The sequence below is a fragment of the Lissotriton vulgaris genome, chromosome 9, assembly GCF_964263255.1.
Source record: "Lissotriton vulgaris chromosome 9, aLisVul1.2, whole genome shotgun sequence".
In the NCBI taxonomy this organism is placed as follows: domain Eukaryota; kingdom Metazoa; phylum Chordata; class Amphibia; order Caudata; family Salamandridae; genus Lissotriton; species Lissotriton vulgaris.
In genome coordinates this window covers 1,012,879,332-1,012,899,352 of record NC_141697.1, presented here as the reverse complement: position 1 = coordinate 1,012,899,352, position 20,021 = coordinate 1,012,879,332, and positions in this window count along the sequence as shown.

The window sequence follows — 20,021 nt, the reverse complement described above, 5'->3', positions numbered from 1 at the left end:
AGTTGTAACACCACACATGAGTTTCAGGGTGGTGATTGGGTCATGGTGAAATCTCCTAATAAGGTATAAAGGGGACTTTCCACATTTTCCCTGCCTGTACAAATCCTCAAGGTCGCTAAAGGTTCTCTTTTTTAGGACACAAAAGTGTGGTGGAACAAAAGAATGATTGTCAAACTAACCCCTGATCAAGCTTCTAAAATTTTAGCCAACAAGAGAAACAACCCACATGATAATTTAAATTGTTCACATTACTCCCAGGATTCATCCTTCAATGAATTTGCTACAACCAATTAAACTAATTTCCAGGTATCAGCTTTTACCTCATCTACTCCAGGGTCTCCATCCACAGCATCAGTCCAACAATATGATTCCAACTTCATGCCCTGTTTTGCCATTTCAAGGTCTCCGCGTAATTCTTCCCTTCCTTCAAAACTTCGGGATTTCTACATGACCTTGGCCTACCTGCTCCATATTATGCTTCATTTTATTTCTTTGTAAACATGTTGTTTTCTTTTCTTTAATAGGGGGAGAGTGATGTAATGAGCTGATACTGGTTGTGCATGTGCCTGATCTCTTTCTTGCATGCGCGCTACTGTTTCTGCATTCACCTGATCTCGTTCTTTCATACCCCTTTGTTCCATTGCGCACATTGTATGTTTACGTTTCATTATATGTTTTCATTTAATATTGCATTCTCGTGCATCTCAACTCCTCATCGAACTACGATTGCCTGTAACTGCCATTAGCAACTCGTACTTCGATGAGGAAGAATGTACTCCACTGGTGATCGCTTAATAAGCTAAATAAAGCTCCTTCAAAGTACCTCAATAAGTCTCTCCATCATTTATCAATGCCTTTCCCCACTTTTCAGTTCCTCTCACAAATACTCACGCATGAATTGTCTCGAACATATCAACAGTATGAATGCTAATTCCCAGATAATTACTCTTAACCATAAGCTAGTCCCTCAGAACATACTACACCTCCAAATTCTAGTGACGCATCACAGTTCGTAGACACGGACTACACAATGCAAAACCCATTAAGTTTCAGACAAAAAACACATAGGGCATCATTAGGATGGCGGGCGGACTTTGTCCGCTCGCCATCCTCACGGTAAAAGGGACCGCCCGCCATAAGGGCGGGGGTCCCGTGGGGGCAATTAGGATGCGCCCGCCACAGTGGCAGGCGCATCCCGTATTTTTAACATTGTTGTGTTCAGCACCGCCCGTCGCAATGCTAAAAATACATGTTGTGCTTTTCAGGCGGTGCCTGCCATATTGTTATTTGAGAGGCAGGGGGGTACCATAGGTACCCCATGTGCACCCCCCCGGAGTCTATGGGGGCCGGCAAAGGGCCCCCCAAGCAGACTCTGCATGCCTTTCCAAAAGGCATTCACAAAGGCACATTGTAATATGGCTGGCGCCACCATATTGAACCCTTTTCCACCCGGTCGATATGTCGAACGGATGAAAGAGCAGCGGACCCCCCAGCCATAATAATATGGCGGGGGGTCTTTTCTACAGGGATGGCGGGTGGATTGCCTCCCCCCCCTCCCCCCGGCCAGAGGTGACTTCTGCCGGCCCGGCGGGGGCAATCCGCCGGCCATCCTAATGGGGCCCATAATGTTCAGAAAGAAACTGAAAAGCATTTCTACGAATTTCTCTAACCCCGTCCCCAATCAAGCAGTGCCTAGAGGTGATTCTCTTCTCAGTGCTGTGTAGTACATGGTTTGATCTCAAGCTTACTAATTGAAAGAGTTTACTGGGTCTCGTCTTGTTTATTCATCAAAGCGCCCTGCAACAGTGGGGCATTTTAAGAAGTTTGCAATTTGAAACTAAATACAGCAATGCTTGCTATATCCACCCCTGATCAATTCTTCTAATGTCATGAAATGTCTAATAAATAAATAAATGTTTACTTATTGTTTAAATGAGATTACTGTTGAAATCTAGTTTGTACCTATAAATGCTTATGTTCTTTATAAGAACTCTTCAGTGGAAGTTATGTGAGTGTTCCTTTTCCATTCAGTTGTCTGCTGGCTGAAGGGGAGCATCACCTCCAGTTCATCATCTGCTTAAATAAATATCTTTGACATAAGAAGACTACTTTCCTTCTTTACAAAATTCTCAACGATTCCAGCCAATTTCAACTGCTGTTTGGTGATGGAGAATTCATGCAAGATTGGAGATTATTGTACAAGATTTCATGATAAAAGAGGAACAGTTAAAGGAAAATTAGCATGAAGAGGAACTGGCATCTCGATGATCTACTGCAAATGTAAAGTATTTAATTTGCTTACTGCTGACTGTGACTTAAATCATGGTTTGTGCTGGCAATGGTTGAAAATTGGCATGCATGTTATTCAAATAGTTGTGAGGCTCGAGGTTCAACATTCCGTAGCTTGCGTCTTTGGAGCTGTGTGGTAGTGTTCGGAAATACATCGTACAGGGATCTACTGTGTCATCAGTACGCGTTACGCTTTTGGGAATGTACTACGTAACGTGATGTGCCGCCAACTTTGAAGTTGTCAAAGTGAATACTTCAAGTGAGGCCCACTACAAGAGTTTATTTCCTTTTCCCGATAAAACCGCCTCACCAGTAAAACGCTTAACAAATTAACCATTTGCTGCAACAAATCTACATTGACACAGCGGCAAGCTACTGTTTTCTGTCAAAAAAAAAGAGACAACAACAAATTGGTTGGGGGAGGAGCTTCGCGGGCAACCAAGATGGCCGCGTAAGCTCGGAGCTCCGCGGACCTTCCGATCCTCCGCAATCATCCTGCCTGCAATCCTGATCCACGAGGGTGGATGCTTGTTGCTGATGGTCCACTGAGGTGAGAACCGTTTTCAGATCACGAATCGGTGTTTCCTACGCTGAGCTACGTCGAGTGGGACTCCGTGCCAGTGCAGTGCCATTGTCTCTCCGGACTCCGCCACTACACACAGCCGCTCCGCGGAGTGCCTGCCTGCCTTCACCAACGACGAGGTGTTTTGGATAGCGGAGCGTTCCTGAGACGGCCTCCTACGGTCCAGCCCGTACAAGTCTCCGGCTCATTGGGCTCGGGCTTGCCTGGCATAACCCTTTGTTCTCTCGGACCCAACATGGCGGGCAAGGGGGACCCCGATAAGACATCGAACAGAGGCGTCCGCGGTAAAACACAGCAACAACAGAACAGGATTGATCGCTATACCCAACTGAAGACGCCGCCTGCTACTGGTCCCTCTGCCAGGAACATCCCGTACTCGGGCTCGCCGGACGGCTCTGAGCCCACCCTGAGCGATATTATGGGGGCCATCACAAGTTTCAGGGCGGACATGCAGCAACAGCATGAGGTCCTTACGCATAAAGTGGACACTATGGCCGTCGACCTGACTCTCATTAGAGCCGACTTGGGTAAAACTAATGATAGAGTCAAGAATCTGGACATCAAGACATCCAGTCTGACGGGAGACGTCTCGGACCTACAAACGGAGGTCCGGAACCTGCAGAGGACTGCGGATCAATTCGCAAGGCGGCTGGAGGACTTTGAGAGCCGTGCCAGGCGGCAGAACGTTCGCATTGTTAGAGTACCGGAGGGGTCAGAGGAGGCGGCGACGGACCTCCTCGTGGAAGACCTGATTAAGACCCATCTGGCACCGCCTGGCCTTAGCAACTTTTTCTCGGTGGAGCGAGCCCACCGAGTGCCGGGTGGCCCGCCGAAGTCGGGCGTGGCACCCAGACCCATCGTAGCCCGGCTGCTCAATTCCCGAGACAGAGACGCGGTCCTGCAGGCTTCCAGACGGCATGGACCGCTTAAGTTCCAGAATGCCGACGTCCATTTCTATCCGGACTTTACCAGGACGGTGCAGCGACAGCGCCAGAGCTACGCCGGGGTGAAGCGAAGACTGCGGGACCTGGGTCTCAAATATTCCATGACATTCCCCGCCAAGCTCCGGATCAAGCACGAGGGCCGTGCCCTCTTCTTTGACTTTGCTGAAAATGTAAGTGACTGGCTGGACACTTTGTCACCGCGCCGAGACGCTCAGGATGAACATGAAGGTGGTGCTGCTGGTGGCCCGGACCTATGAGATTTGGCTCTATAGTGGGTGATTCATCGACTGTTATTTTTACCTCACACGACTATCGGATGTTGCGTTATGATACCGTATTAACTTTCCTGTTTGTACATGGAGGGTGGCGGGGGGTGTTCGCGGAGATTCCTCACTCCTCTGGGTGTCTTCTTGTAGAGTAGTTATGGGGCGACAGGCACACTGCTGGTTGGGGGGGCTTTTCAGTCATATGCAGGGGTGCAGGGTGGGGGGTGCAACTATGCAAGTTTTATTGTTTGTTTGTTCTTTCTCTTTCTCTTTCTTACGGCAATGGAATGTGTTTTTTACTGTAAACTTTATGATTGAGTTGGTTGGAGTCGGGTGGGGCGGGCTGTTGGATGATGGGGGGTAGGAAACTAAAAGTGCTTAGCTGGAATGTCAATGGACTAGGTGACCGAGTTAAGAGAGGGGTGGTAATTCAACTGATAAAGAGGCACATGCCTGATGTTGTGCTTCTGCAAGAAACGCACTTGGTGGGGAACTCCTGTAAGGCCCTGAATCGTAAGGGTTACAAAATGGTTGCCCACTCTGGGTTCTCCTCGGGTTCCCGGGGGGCGGGCATCCTTGTGCGTGCGTCCCTTCCCCTTGAAATAGACGTCACGTTGCTTGATGAAAGGGGACGCTACGCAGCTGTGGCAGGAAGATGGGAGGGGCGATCTTTAGCGCTGCTTTCGGTTTATGTTCCCCCAGGCCTCCAATCTAGCACCTTCCAAGACCTTGGTGGCGCCATCTTGTCCCTGCCTTCGGGCTTGCTGATCCTAGGGGTGATCTCAACTCCGTCTGCTCTGGCACCCTTGATCGCCGGCCGCCGAGGGACCTACGGGGTTCCCAAATGTGGCTGCCGTCCTTCCTTGACTCCATGGGTCTAGTGGATTGTTGGCGGCTACTGCATCCTGCGCTCCGCCAATTTTCGTTCCTTTCTGGTGCCCATGGGAGCCTGTCCCGTATAGATTACGTTCTCACCCTGGCGGCGCATTCACCTGCCGTTTCCGAGGCCCGCTATCTGGCAAGGGGCGTCTCTGATCACTCTCCGTTGTGGGTCTCGTTCGATTTTGGTATTGTCCTGTCCAGCCGTCCGGTGGCGGTGAACCCCTGGTATTTCCGCAAGCATAAGACACGTGCGCTCCTGACTAAGGCCATCGCCTTATACTTCACTGAAAATGCGGGCTCCGTTGGCTCGGCGGTCACCCTGTGGGAGGCGTTCAATACGGTATTGCGGGGTGAAGCCCTAGCTCTCATCGCGAAGGCTAAGCGAGCTCGTGATGCCAACCTTCTGCATGTGGAAGAAGAGGTCCTGGATCTTGAGTCCCGTTTGGGGCCTGAGCCAGACCCTTCTCTCCTACACGAACTCTCCCTGAAGCAGTCGGAGTACCACGATCTCGCTCAGAATGCTGCCCTGGTTTTGGCCAAAGAGCAGCAGGGCCGCATTTATGATGTCGGTGACAAGGCCGGCAAATTGCTGGCCTGGTTGGACAGGCGAGAGATGGCTAGCCGGGTGGTTCCGGAGATCCTGGGTGAGGACGGAGTGGCGGTTACAGACCCGAGCGCTATTGCCGAGTCTTTTGCGGACTATTTCCGGGGTGTCTATACAGCCAGTTCAGACCGCTCCGAGACCGATTCAGCTGAGTTCCTTTCAGCGATTGACCTCCCCTGTCTTTCTGAAGAGGACTGTGCCGATATGGATCGAGATATAACCGCGGACGAGATTGCTTTGGCGATCCGCGCCTTGCGGTCGGGTAAAGCTACTGGCCCCAATGGCATACCGGTTGAGTTATACAAGATCCGGCCGGACGTGATCCATTCTTATCTGAGAGATATGTTCCTCCAGGCCCGTGAAGAGGGAGTCCTTCCCTTAGATCAGCGACTGGCCACCATAGTGGTCATTCACAAGGACGGGAAGCCGCGGGACGTTTGCAGATCCTACCGCCCCATTTCTCTCCTCAACGCGGAGCCCAAGATCCTGGCTAAGCTACTTGCTAATCGGCTGGTCGGTGTTATCAGTGACCTGGTACACCCGGACCAATCAGGTTTTATTCCCCGCCGCAACACTGCCCTTAACCTGAGACGATTGCATGGGGTTATGGCCATGGCTCACGCTCTGAAGGAACCGGCGGTACTTGCTTCCCTTGATGCCACGATGGCCTTTGATTCCCTGGAGTGGAGCTATTTATGGGCAGTGCTAGCAAAGCTTGGGTTTGGACCGAGCTTCCTGGGCTGGGTGCAACTTCTTTATGCATGCCCACTGGCTGCTGTCACAGTTAACGGTCGCATGTCCGCTTCTTTTGCGCTTCACCGTGGTACTAGACAGGGTTGCCCCTTGTCTCCGCTCCTGTTTGCCCTGGCTCTGGAGCCACTTGCGGCTATGTTACGCTCACACCCTGACTTGCATGGAATCACCTGGTCCCCGGGCTTTGAGGATAGGGTCTCCCTGTATGCGGACGACATCCTGCTCTATCTCACCTCTCCCTGTAAGTCCCTCATTGTGGCGTGCGACGTGCTCCGGCTGTTCGGGCGCTACTCTGGCCTGGTTATCAACTGGGCCAAATCCTCCCTTTACATTCTTAAGGGTGACACGCCGCGCCTCCCTAGGGCCTAGGGGCTGCAACATACAGCTGGCCGGACAAGGTTTCAAGTACCTAGGAATCTATATATCGAGTAATCCTAAGGCGAGGTATGACTGCAACTTACTCCCGCCTCTCCAACGACTGCGGAGGGATGTGGATAGTTGGCGCAAGCTTCCGCTCTCCCTTCTGGGCCGGGCGGCATTGTTCAAAATGATGTCTCTGCCCAGGTTCTTGTATGCCTTGCAGAATACCCAGGACCTAGTTCCGGCTCGCTATTTTAGAGAGATCGAGAGCCTGCAGCGTGCCCTGCTTTGGGAGGGTCGGCCCCGCGTCGCTGTCCAGAAGCTCACATTGCCGTGGTATGACGGGGGCATCGCGCTACCAGATGTGCGGAGGTACTACTGGGCCTCTCAACTTACTGCTATTAACCATGGCATGTATGGCCCTGTGGACAGCCCGGGCTACGCTATGGACAGGTGGCTTTTGCAGGGAGGCAACTATTACCGCGCCCTATATTCCAAATCCTTCGATCGGTACCTCACAGGCCCGACCAAGGCGGCGGTCCATACGTGGCGGACGATCACCAAGATACAGGGCTGGCAGGGTAGACTGACGAGACTTACCCCTCTGTATGATTCCGATATCCTAGGCAAGCTCTGGCACACCAAGGGTTTTGACAAATGGGACCTTATAGGTATCTCTAGGGTGGAAGATATGTTAGCTACGGGCGAGGTCAAGTCGTTTCCACAACTACAGGCTGAATACCATCTGGGTGGATCGGAGTTCTTCCGTTATGCTCAACTGAAGCACGCGCTAACTGCCGCTAGGCCAGAGGAGGGCGAAATCCCCGAGAGCTCCCCCTTGGAGGACAGAATTTTGGACGGACATATGCCTGATAGCGCCATCTCTCTGTCCTACAAGAAGCTGATCAATGTTAGAGTCGACCTCCTCCAGCGCCTGCGAGAACAGTGGGTAGCCGACGGCCTGGAACTGGACGACGAGGACTGGCAGAGTGCTGTTTCTTCCCCTAAGGAGGTCGCCATTTCCTCGCGTCTGCGGCTGGTACAGTTTAAAATCCTCCACCGGGTGTATGTTACCGGCCCCTGGCTTGTACGCATGGGCTTCTCGCCTGATGGCTTTTGCCGTCGTGGCTGCGGAGCCCTAGCTACTTTCATGCATATCTTGTGGGAGTGCCCCGTTATTGCCCCTTACTGGGAGAGAGTACACAGAGTGATGAGGGAAGTGACTGGGGTCGAGTTGGCAGCGGAGGCGCGTAGGTGCCTCCTCAATGTCTGGGAGCCGAACGACTACAACACGGCGCAGACTCGTTGGGCTACACTGGGCAACATGGTTGCTAAGAGGGATATAGCGCAGAAATGGGGCACTAACACGGCCCCCCTGGTGGTGCAATGGAAGGCCAATATGGATTGGTGTATGCTACGGGAGAAGACGGTGTACGTTGCCAGGGGGAGGCCTCAGACATGGAATAAGGTGTGGGGGGCATGGAATGCTTACAGGGGTGACCTGTGCCTACCTCCGGAGCCTGTTCCCCGTGATGAACACCTGTCGCCGTAGCCGACGACACCAGCTATATTACTCATGTTGTAATTCTCCTGTTCCTTCCTCTCCCCCCTTCTTACATCCTACTTACGTTCTTCTCTAAATTTTTACCTGGCCTCTGACGCCTCCTACTGACTCATGCGCATCTCTTTCTTCCATTGCCTCTCTTCTGCGCCTTTGGCGCCTTTGTATTGGTTCTTGTTCCTATATAAAATAAAAAACAACCTGCATTGTCCTGATATGAATCGTTTTGCACTCTACCCCTCCTGATATCATGCTGCCTTGCCTCCGGGATGTTAGGCTGAATAGCTGTGTGCTTTGATACAATAAAGGTTTTAAAAAATTAAAAAAAAAAAATTGGTTTATGTACGTTGGTGTAAATCCACAATCACTTTCAGTTGGCTTTCTTTTGTGAGTAGTCCATCTTTTTAAGTGCTTTCACTCTCTTCAGTAATATGCACACCACAACTCAATTGCAATTGAAGATTTATTTATTTAAATGACTATGAATATTAAGCATACTGTAAATTCAGAGTAGTATCAACAAATAATATATATTTACAGTAGTCATGGAGGCAGCGATAATCCCACCACCTCCATTTTTAGCACAAAACAGGTACTCCATCTATCGAATGGAAAGAGTGGATTGAAGTGTTTGAAAATTATATTGAAGCACTTGATGGTGGTGAATTTAGTTATTCAAGCAAGAAAACTTTGCTATTCAGTACCTTAGGAAAGGAGGGGCAACATATATTTAAGTATTCACCTGTGGCCACGGGGGGGGGGATGGTCAACAAATTACAAATGTGTATCTTGAAGCCAAGGTGAGATTAGAGAGGATATTTGCAAAAGAAACCAACATAGTGATTTCTAAGTGTATGTTTTATACTTAACCACAGAAAATGGATGAGAGGATTGACCAATTTGCATCTAGGTTAAGAGAATTATCAGTTAAATGTCAATTTGGGGTCATGAGATAAGAGATGATCTGTGACCAACTCACTATGCAATGCAAAAACAAAAATTGCAAGAGAGACTTTGGGCTGCAAAGAATCCATCTTTACATGATGCTGTAGAAATTGCGAAAGTTGTTGAACAATATGAACATTGCATGAGAGAAATGGAAAAAAGAAAAGTTGATGGGGAAGTGGCATGTATTGAAGGTGACGCTGTTGCAGCAGTAAATGCTGGGAAGTTAGGAAGAAAAGAAAGCAAGAAAAATTATGACAGTAGACGTAGTTATTCTTCTACATCTGCTAAGACTGCAAATAACAATTTTAAACAACAGGCTACAGTGTGTTTTAGGTGTAGGAGTAGTTTCCACACTGCAGATTTAAAAAATTGTTATGCTTTAGGAAAAGATTGTAGACGTTGCAGTCGCAAAGGACATTTTGCACACATGTATAGATCTAATAATAGCACAAATATAGCTTTGATACACGATAATCTTGGTGAAGAAGGAATAACTGAGAGATTATTATGTGTAGAGGGTCAGGAGTTCTAGACTCAAAGCAATGTTTGTCATGGACAATGTTTCTGTGGAACCAATGGTAGATTCAATATATACAATTGTACCTGAACATATGTTCATAAATTGTTGGCCAAATGTGAAACCTTTACAGAAAGATATCAATCCAGGAGGCTACCAGGGAGACAAAATTGATATCCAAGGTTACATAGTCTCAGAGATAAACTTTAAAGGAAGAACGGTTAAAGGTAAAGAATATATGGCAAAGTCTGGTCCTCCTATCCTTGAATGGCAACATCAGTATGATTTGTGGCTTATTATAAATCCACGTGCACCGAATCAGGTTGTAGCAGTAAGTGATGAGAGCACTGATGATATTGTTAATGGTGCATGTAAAGTGTTTTCCAATGAGATAGGATTACTGAAAAACTATGTCCACAACATTTTGGTAAAACCAGGTGCAGTACCCATTCAACATAAAGTTAGAAAAGTGCCAATTATAGCTTGTCAAGAAGTTAAACGTATGCTGAAGGAAATGGCTTCTCAGGGTATCATTGAACCTGTAGAAACTTCTAGTTGGATTTCTCCGGTTGTAGTTACAGGCAAATCTGATGGCAGTTTTCGTTTGTGTATTGACCTGCGCACAGTAAATCAAAATATCGTAGCTGATAATTTTCCACTTCCAGATATAGGTGAGTTTGTTTTATCTCTGAAAGGTGCAAAGTATTTTTCAAAATTAGATTTAAAAAGTGCATACCATCAGATTAAACTGCATCCGGACTACAAAAATCTAAGAGCCTTTATTACTATGGAAGGCGTTTTTCAGTTCACGAGAATGCCATTTGGACTCTAGTCAGCGCTGAGTGTATTTCAGCATATGAGGGGTTAAGGTCCTAAGAACATTGATGGAGTCGTGTAGTTTCAAGATGATGTTCTTATTTTTGTAATGTCTATTTTTAGTCACAATATGATTTTGAAGAAAGTTTCAGACAAGATAGCTGAAGCATGGCTAACTCTTAAACAAAGAAATGTAAATTCTCTGTTGAAGAAATAGAGTATCTTGGATATACTTTGTCTTTGTCAGGGGTTAAACCGAAAAAAGACTTATTGGAGGCAATATGGAAAGTAAAAGCACCAAGATACAAAGACCAACTTAGATCATTTCTTTGTCTGGTAGAATATTTCGCGAAATGTGTTGAGAATGTTTCAGAGAAAACTGAGCATTTGAAAAAACTATTGAGAAAGGGATGTGCGTTTGAATGATCTGGAGATCAAGAGAAGTCTTTTGAAAATATCAATATGGAAATATGAAATGCCAAACTGTTAACTCCTTTTGACACAAGGTTATTGTCAATTCTTACGGTTGACGCAAGTGCTGTGGATTTAGGTGCGGTATTCTCACAGAAACACAAAGAAGGTGAACGCACTATAGCGTTTGCCTCACACTCCCTTGTCAGTACTGCGAGAAATTATTTGGTGATGAAGAGAGAGGCGTTGGCTGTAGTGTGGGCAACTGAATACTTTAGAATGTGTGTTTGGGGATTTCCAATTATTTTGAGAACATACCATAAACCACTTGTGAAACTTTTATTGCCTGGTGGAGCAGAAAATTATTTGGCAAGGTTAGCTCGCTTAGCAGCACATTTACAAGAATACCAATACCAAGTGGAATACTTGTGGGGATGGAAGAATACACAAGCAGACAGTCTATCAAGACTACCCTTACTGTGGCAGGAAGTTGACAGAGAGGGGGTGGAAGCGTATGGTGATGAAGTTGCTGTGGCATTTGTAGATGATATAGTTGGAACCACTCAGGGTGCTATAGGGAGAGAACATTGGTTCAAGTGTATGAGAAATGATGTGGTTTTGACATAGGTCATAGAGATGTTGAACAAAGGGGTGAAAAGAAAGATTGATGTTCCTGTTGCAGTACGTCCTTTTGTGAAAATTATTGATGAATTATCTGTTTGTGGTGAAGGTCTGATTTCTAAAGGAGAAAAATGCATTCCACCTCAAGGGGTGCATTTTGAGCTGTTCAAGTTTGCTCATGAAGGCCATCTTGGTGAAACACTTACAAAAAGGAGATTACGTGAGAATTATTGGTGGCCAGGGATGGACCAGAATGTTAATGATTGGATGATGGCTTGTGTTGAATGTAAAGAAGGTGAGAAAAGACTGAAAATTGGGAGTCCGACAATCATGGGGTAAATCACCAATCCAGGGAAACCCTGGCACACAGTTTGCATGGACTTTATTGGTCCAATGAGAGTTTTGAATGCCCAATGCAAGTTTTCTTTAGTTATTGTGGAGGTGTTTTCGAAGTGGGTGGTGGTTAGGTTTATGCGTGAAATTACCACAAGAAAAACCATTGAAATGATGGAAGAGGTGTTCAGAGAAGAAGGGTTTTCTGTGAAGTTAATTGCTGATAATGGTACTCAGCTGACATCTAGGGAGATGAGATTATTTTTGGAAGCTTGTGGTATAAGTCATTAACTCACATCATTGTACAACCCACAAGGCAATGGTGTTGTCGAGAGAGCAAATTGTTTGCTTAAAGGGGTTGTGCAGATGGCTTTTGTAAGTAGAGGTAATGTTAAAAAAATGGTATAAGAACTTGTTTGGGCTTATCGCACCAAAGAGACTGGTATCACCAAAGAAGTTCAGTTTAAGATGATGAGGGGACGTGATACCAACACAAAAATGTCTCCTGCCTGAATGAAAAAAATGTATTGATGGAAATGAACTCCATATCAATGTGTTGCAAGGTTGTGGTGTGAATCAAAATCTTAAACTAGGTGATTTAGTTAAAGCCAAAAGTGGAAGAATTGAGGGTAGTTGTTTCAAGTTTCCTGGACCATTTAAAGTCAAAGAAGTGCTTGATATTTATGTTGTTATAGAAAATGGAGAAAGATGGAATAAACACAAGGTAGCTTTGTATGAGAAGACAGGAAGGGATGGTGCGCTGGGAAAAGGAAAAAAAAGAAGACGGTTGTAGTGGTTACATGCTTATGGATGATGTGGAAGTGTTGGGTGGGAGAATTCAGAGTGATGTTACAAGGAGTTTTGGGGGGATTATGTTAGCAAGTGAACATTTGTTACATTTGCTATCTGGTTTCTATCTGTTATGTACTCTTTCCTTTTGTGTGTAAAAGGAAGGGAATGTGTTGTAATCTAGTCTGTACCTTTAAATTATTATGTTCTTTAAGTTTGCAATTTGAAACTAAATGTAGCAATGCTTGCTAAATCCACCCCTGACCAACACTTCTAATGTCATGAAATGTCTAATAAATAAATGTTTACTTATTGTTTAAATGAGCTTACTGTTGTAATCTAGTTTGTACCTTTAAATGCTTATGTTCTTTATTAGAACACTTCAGTGGAAGTTATGTGAGTGTTCCTTTTCCAGTCAGCTGTCTGCTGGCTGGAAGAGGAGCATCACCTGAAGTTGATTTTCTGCTTAAATATTTATCTTTCACATAAGAAAACTACTTTCCTTCTTTACAAAACTTACCATGAAGACTGCTCATTCAAAAGTCTTAAAACGAAATGTCGGTGACCAATTTGGCATGAAACGCATTCTTTAGATTTCTTTTTTACAATTATAAAAATGCATTCTTTCCAAAAACGTTGGTGCATCATAGATGAAACTATAGACTAGTAGTTGTCCTAATATCACTGAATCCACTGCCTAGTTCCTATTTTTCTGGAGCTGACATATAACTTAGTAGGACGATCCAGCCTGCGATGTTTCCTCCTACAATGCTCCTCTTCCACAAACACCTAACTCTGAAAGACGATATTATAAGCTACCCAGTGCAATGTGCCATCTAACAAAGAATATTTATCGTCCACATCATCACCCCTGACCTGGTAGAAATAGAATTATTACCTGTAGTGAGACAGCTGTATATTGCATGCTTATAGGGTGCAATTTGCATACTCTCAAAAATCCCACAGGCTGTCTTCCAAATTTAAACAGCGCACTTCTTACAATACTGTCTAAAGTCACAGTATTGTCCCATCAGGGACTTCCGGTTGATAATAACCATCTATAATATAACGCTCCCTTCAACACACTGAGATGTGTAAAGTTAACTCCTTATTATGACAGCCATCTATATTGACTGAGAAAGACGTGCAATATACTTTTCAGGTAGAAACGTTCATGCGTTGACCTTGAAACTGCTTGGAAAGAGTTTTTTCCGTCACAAAAAAAAGAGGCTATTGCCTTTGCACTGATCTGTCCTTGGAGTGCCCCGAAAAGCGCTCTGGCATCACCTGTCAGACTGCAGTGATCAAAGACTGTCAGACAGTGATAGCTGCACATTAAAGCCTCCTCATCTCAAACCACGTCGCAGTGGTTTGAATTGTCGCTTCTGGCTGTCTGTGACATCTGTGTCTATGGACAGTCACTCTCAAAATAGCAATGCTGATGGCTCTTGCTGCAGTACCTCATGTTTGAAGCGTTCATGCTGTGATGATAATGCTCCTTGTAAAGCCATCTGCCCCTTGGGGTTGGACTATATTAAATACCCAGGGAGCTGTGTGGGGGCCACACAAGACTGAATCTGGACAGAGAGGCGCGTAATTTAAACAATTTGGGTACACACATAGCACCATTTTTGTATACATTTTATTAACTTAATAAACATTCATAATGTGCTACCTTAACAGAACAGGGCCGCTCAAGAGTACGGCAGGTTCATGGAAGGGTGAGGAGGGCTTGAATACAAAGTGTACAACCCTCAACCGAAAAACTTAAAAGTCACAACAAAAGCATCCTAAAAAGCTGGTTTTACTGGCAAGGGTGCAGGATATACAAGGGGATCGGGCGGGAACAAATTTCTCACGAATAAAACAAGCATTTGGGGGCAGCATTTAAAACAACCCTCCAAACCATCACGGAATACTCGGGAGCTTTCACACTCTATTAGTCGGTGGGGCCCATAACACCTTCAGTCACTCATTCGCACAAAATACACTGCTCTCAAGATCAATGAAACCTAGAGGATGAGCTGCTGGACAGCGGAGTACCCTAATTAATCTACAATTTTAAATTCTATACCTTATATACATATGCATTCTATGGACATCACAATTGTATTTTAAATTCATAAGAACAACCTTAAGGCACCCCACTTTTTTGATCGATGGACCAGCTAGTAGAAATTAGTCAATGGAAAACAAGACCCGCATAATTTACCATTTTATTTAATTTTTATTTGCCTCTCGATTACTCTGTCATGACCTTATAATTGAAGTTAAATTTTTATTCAGAAAATCTATTAAAACATTTCTTTAATTATTCAAACAAGAGTAAAAGATTAAATTCAGTTAGTTTACATTTATTAGCGAAATGGTTCAGGAAATAAGAAGATTCAAAGACATATTACCCGTCTTCTTAACGTGAAGGAAAAACAGGATTAAAATGAAAACAGGTTCCCAAACCAGCCTCTCAATGTTCTTCGATGTCTACCTCCCATCAGGACTCCGATCCCATGAAAAGTTTAAATCAAGAAAAATGTCGACGTCTTTAGCACCCAAAAATAATTCCGTCCGACAGCATGTCGTGGTGCAAAAATTCAAAGCAAGAAAAGATTTTTTCTCTCCTTTAAACGGCCTCTTTTATACCCTTTTTCACTAACTATCTAACTAAAATGTGAAACTTTTGGGTCCATGCTCATTCCTCATTGGTCCATTTGAGGGGAGATGAAGATCACCTCAACTCCTCATTGTCCAAAATTTGCAAGGTCACTTCCATAATTCTCATGTGGTCATAATTGTTCATGTTTGCAACATTTTCATCCTGTACTTCATGTGGATACTTTACTACATTTTCTCAGGCTCTCAACTCGAGCATCTCATCTGGCACCATTCCGCTCTTCCAGGCCACGCTCTCTTGGAGTCCCATAAAACCTCAATTTTATTTTAGGCCACATGGGCCATAACGGGAACTGTTATAGAAACAAACACAATTTTATTTTAGATTTCGAAGTAAACCCCTTCTGTTTACCTCCCCTCTTCTCTAAGTTTACCCTGTTAGTTGTGACCTAGCATTAAGCCACGAGGATGCCTTATTTCTTACCAATCTTCTTCGTGTTGCCACAATGAATACTCCTAATAAGCATATTTGCATGGCTTTATTTACTTAAAAGCATTATTACACTGTGTTAGTATGACAAATTCACTTAATGTGTTACGATTTGCAACACAAGCAAATTAGTATCCCAAGTGTACTTTTTCTGTGTGTGCTTTTCTTTTCGGGGGTGAGTACTGCAATCCACTCGATTAATATGTTATAGTTATGGGAAACCTGATTTTACCAGGGGTACACCAAAAATGTTGTCACTTCCTCGCTTCATCACTTCCAAGAAGCTTCCACGCGATACGGAATACTGCATGCCTCGCCTCAAATCGAGCAGCGCATTCGCTGCAATGCTTGACCTCAAAAGAGGGGAAATATTTTTTTATTTCTCCTCGTTTTTTCCTTGTAGTACTGCAGCACACATAGAAAGATAAAAACGCCTCCCAGGATTGCTTTTGTGCATGAAGATACCTTTTCTGGACAAGAGAAAATCCTGCATGCAAAACAGACACCCTTGCACAATGGTGTAAGGGTGCCTGCATTGTCGATAGGCAGCAAATAGTGCACCAATACCGGGGGAAAGCATAGAAATGCACCATATTTCAATAAATACGGTGCATTCCTGCCCTCTCACATGTGCAGGGCAGTGCAGCAAGAGGACTTTTGGCAAAGCCCTACAACAAATCCCCAAATAGTTTCTTTCACAAGGCTAAATATTTAAAATCTCAACATATAAAACATGGGTTAAAAATATCAATGAAAATAGAAAATCGCCAAGCCAAGACCAAAATTAACCCCAATTAGCAATATCTTTTTCTGATGTTGAGTAGCCCTCTGATGAAGCTGATCACAACATGGCACATCACTGGATTGCACAGGTGCTATGCTGTAAAAATCTAAAACCTTCCTGAAAAGAACTCAAACAGCCTATGTGCAGAAGAGGAAGTAGAAAATGTGTTCTCGCTGATTTATAAACTGTGTAAAAAAGCTAAATGTGCAACCAGTTTTTCCTTAACAAATTATCACAAGGACAGAGAGTGAGATTCTTAAACCATGCCACTTGTTGCGGGATAGCTAAAAGAAAATGCAATGACCCCGAACAGAGCCTATTTGAATAAAACCTGTTTTGGACATTTTCTATATAGGAGAGGTAGAATTCAAACTCATGGCCAGATGTTAAAGCAAGGTAATTTGCCAAAGAGGGAAGCTGAGTGGCTACGAATATGCTGCACCTGCTAAACAAATGCTGATTTTATCATCTCTAGGAGAGCTGGCAATTTGGTCAGGTTATTAAAAAGCTGTGATACTCCTATCCTACTAAAAGAACACTTAAGGTGTCCTTGCCAAGGTGTCGGCTCAGCATTATCCCAAGCCTGGCAATCCTGAAAAATGTATTTAGAGAATCCTAGCTCCAGAGTTTGCGAATTTGTAACCATATTGATAGGGGTGCCAGATCCAAAGTATCCCCCAAAAAGTTTAATCCACTTATGAATGACAAAAGAAGCTCAATGCACCCTGTAGTACCATCAAGAGTCTTCGGAGAGGGCTGGTCTCTGCTATTTGTTGTCTAGAGCTATCACGCCACTCCCAAACACCTCCCCCATATCTGGGTATTAAGAGACAGGTAGCTTTATATAGAGTGATCATTTCCCTCACTGGCCTATGTCCTACTTTGGCTGCAAGTGGAAAATTGCTTCCACCGTTCTGTTGGTTTGTTGTACCCTCAACAACATCAAATTCTTCAAGTTGACTTGTGGATCAAAAGGCAACCCCAGATAACATAAACCTTCTACTTTGGCCACTGGAGCTCCATCAATAAAAAAAGTTTTAGATTTAGTTTTCTTTGGCCCACAAACTATTAGGAATGGTTTCTGCTGATTAATCCTCAAATCCAAGGATCACATAAACTCCATACAGCCGTCTAGAGCTTTCTGAAGGCTAATTGCAGTCCTAGCTAATACAATGGCATTATCTGCATAAGGAAGTGTCTGGATAAAACAAGTGCCTGTCCTTGGAAAATTCAATTTCTTTTGGAGAAAATGAGCTTTTAAACCATTAGTATAAATAAGAAACAAAATTGGGGCTAGGATGCAGCCCTGACAGACACCTTGATGGCAAAGACTAGATGGCGTACATTCTCCCCAGGCCTGTACTACGGGCCCGATTCACAGAACTAACTTAAGCCAAAATCCTAAACTTACTACCATTTTGGGAATTCACAGAAGGCACTTACTCATTTTGGTATTTACAGAAGGCACTTACCTACCATGACTATTTTTTTCAGATTTGTTTTTTTTTAGCTCAAACATGCTATGACAACCCATACCATTACCACACATTTTTTAAAATTAAAATAGCTAACTTGTTTGTGGGGGGAGTCCACCCACACCTCTAAATCTTCCATTAAAAAAGTGGTAAAGGCATGCATTTAAAAAAGAATGCTTGAGGTAAAAGAAAATGCATTGCTAATAAAAAAGTGTGATTAAACTTTTTTTTTTAAACTTTCCATTTCAGAACCTAAAAGTAAGTATTAAAGAAGCAAGTGCATAACATGGCTCAGAAGCAACCATGTCTATTCTATTTTTAGGAATATAATCCTATAAAAAAACATTTCCTTTATTCAAACAACCAAGCAGCGAACTCTAAGAATCAGAACAGATATACCTAGTAAGTACAAGCAAATCAATTCTAATTTACAGAGAATGTGTTCAAATGCAACTTTAAAGAACATAAGTAAAAACTGTTTATTTCAATATTTACATGCCACCACCGTGACTATTTTTCCTAGTCACGTTTTTAGCTCAAACATGCTTTGACAAGCAATACCATTACCAAGTTTTATTTTTTTTAAAGCCATCTTGTTTGTGGGGGGAGACCCCCCACACCCCCAATCTTCATCTTAATAATGTAGTAAAAGAATCCTTGAGGTTAAAAACATGCTTTATAAAAAGAAAGTGTGATAAAATAGTTTTTTTTTAAAACTTTCCATTTCAGAATGAAAGAGTGAGTACCAAAGAAGAAAGTGCGTACCAGTGATTCTGAAGCATCATAATTCAAGCATTTAGAAAGCTTAAAAACTATATAATGAGAATGTACTAAGACTTTATAACCATGAATTTTGAAAATAGATAGTGACTAAAAACCAAAGCAATAATGGAAATCACCCAGAAAGTCAACACAGATCACCTGTCAAAAATAAAAAACTTTTTGTACCATTTCTATTCTATTCACAGATATCTATTCCTAAATAAAAAAAATCTTCATCTCCTTAATTACAACAACCAAGCAGCATCCTACAAGAAACTACGAAATATCCAACATATATACAAAGTAAGGACCGCTAAATGTCTTTAAAAATTACAGAGACTTTGTCAAAAAGCAACTTAACAAAAATACGTTATAAATAAGTTTTTAAAACCTTGCATGCTATTACCATGGCTTTTCTTTTAGAACACGTTTTTAGGTTTATGCATGCTTTTAAAACGCTTACCTTCCAGCACAATTTTTATGAATTTTCAAATCTAATTTGGGGGGGGGGGGGACACATCCACCACACCCCCCCATCTTCCCATGATATCATGGTAAAAGCATGCGTATTTGTGGGGGGAGACCCCCCCACACTCCCCATCAACCCATGATAACGTTATAAATAAAAGCGTATTTGAGGGGGGAGACCCCCCACAACCCCCATCTACCCATAATACCGTTATAAAAGCATGCGTATTTATTGTGGGAGATCAACCACACCCCCCATCCACCCATTAAAACGTTTCAATAGCATGCGTATTTGTGGGGGTGACCCCCACACTCCCCATCTACCCATGATAACGTTATAAATAAATTCGTATTTGTGGGGGGATACCCCACACAATCCCGTCTACCCATAATACCGTTGTAAAAGTAAGCGCAACTACCCATCATTTCCTGGAAAAAGCATAGATAAGTGTGAGTGGTGACTCACCCCACCCCACAATCTTCCCTGAAATATGTTGTTATGTTTAAAAGCTGCTACCCATTCTAGAAGCTGAAAGAAATAATTATTTTTTTCATTAAAACAGAGTTATCAACAATGTCAAGCAGCAACCGTGCAACATATGTGGAATCTCGGACAGGAAATAACCTTCTAACATATGGTGGGTACCTCTTTTGTAAAGATAAAACTGTTAAGCTCAGATGTCATTGGAAGTGTGTGCAATACTTCACGTCCCATTGCACAGGCAAAGCGGTTACTCTAGAAGAAACCATGATTA